Below are 1581 nucleotides of genomic sequence, written 5' to 3'. Positions count from 1 at the left end.
TATTTTAATTCACGTGAACGAGAAAGCCTTTCGAGTCTCTTGGGAAAACGATACTTGGTCTTACCATTTATATTACTTGTACGATTTGGTACACTTGCCAATTTGTTAACAACAAACCACGTACGAAGGGTGTACAAAGGGTGTATATAGATATAGAAAGGGTGTACAATGAGTGTACACAGGGTGTAGAAATTATATATAAAAGGTGTATAAAATGATGTAGAAAGGGTGTATAAAGGGTGTATAAAAGGTGTATAAATGGTGTATATTGGGTGTACAAAAGGTGTACATAAGGTGTACCAAAATGTAGATAGATATAGAAAGGGTCTACAATGGATGTACAAAAGGTGTAGAAATGATGTATAAAGGGTGTATAAAGGGTGTACAAAGCGTGTAGAAAGGGTGTACGAAGAGTGTACCAATGGTGTACAAAGGGTGTACAATAGGTGTATTAAGGGTGTACAAAATTATTACAATGGTTCTACAAAGGGTATACAAAGGGTGTACAAAGACTGTATAAGGGGTGTTGAAAGTGTGTACAAAGGCTTTGAAAATGATGTAGAATGGGTTTACAAAGGGTTTGTAAAAGGTGTACAAAGGGAGTACAAAAGTTGTACAAAGGTAGTACCGAGGGTGTACAAAGGGTATATAAAAGGTATAGAAAGGGTGTACGAAGGGTGTACAAAGTGAATACAAAGGGTACATAAAATATGTACAAACGGTGTACAAAAGGTGTACTAGGGGTGTACAAAGGGTGTCTGAATGGTTATAAAAGGTTTGCAAAGGGTTTACACAAGATGTACAAAAGGTGTACAATGATGTAGATAGATATAGAAAAGGTGTACCAAGGGTTTACACAAAGAGTGTAGAAACGATGTACAAACGCTGTACCAATGATGTACAAAGGGTGTGTAAAAGGTGTACAAATGATGTACGAAGGTTATACAAAGGCTGCACAATAGGTGTAGAAAGGGTGTACAAAGGCTGCACAATGGGTGTAGAAAGAGTGTATAAAGGTGAATAAAGGGTGTACAAAGCATGAAAAAAGGGTGTACATAAAGTGTTCCAAAATTTAGATAGATATACAAAGCGTGTACAATGGGTGTACAAATGGTGTATAAAGGGTGTATAAAAGGTGTATAAAGGGTGTATATTGGGTGTACAAAGGGTGTACATAAGGAGTACCAAAATGTAGATAGATATAGACAAGGTCTACAATGGATGTACAAAGGGTGTACAAATGTTGTATCAAGGGTGTACAAAGCGTGTAGAAATAGTGTACAAAGGATGTACAAATATATAGAAATAGTTAGAAAGGGTGTACCAATGGTGTACAAAGGGTGTACAATAGGTGCATAAAGGGTGACAAAAGTAGTACAATGGTTGTACAGAGGGTATAAAAAGGCTGTACAAAGACTGTATAAGGGGTGTTCAAAGTGTGTACAAAGGCTTTAAAAATGATGAAGAAGGGGTTTACAAAGGGTTTATAAAAGGTGTGTAAAGGTAGTAGAAAAGTTGTACAAAGGTAGTACCAAGGGTGTACAAAGGGTATATAAAAGGTGTAGAAAGGGTGTACGAAGG

The sequence above is a fragment of the Vigna radiata genome, chromosome 5 (assembly GCF_000741045.1).
Source record: "Vigna radiata var. radiata cultivar VC1973A chromosome 5, Vradiata_ver6, whole genome shotgun sequence".
In the NCBI taxonomy this organism is placed as follows: domain Eukaryota; kingdom Viridiplantae; phylum Streptophyta; class Magnoliopsida; order Fabales; family Fabaceae; genus Vigna; species Vigna radiata.
This window is presented reverse-complemented; position numbering follows the sequence as displayed.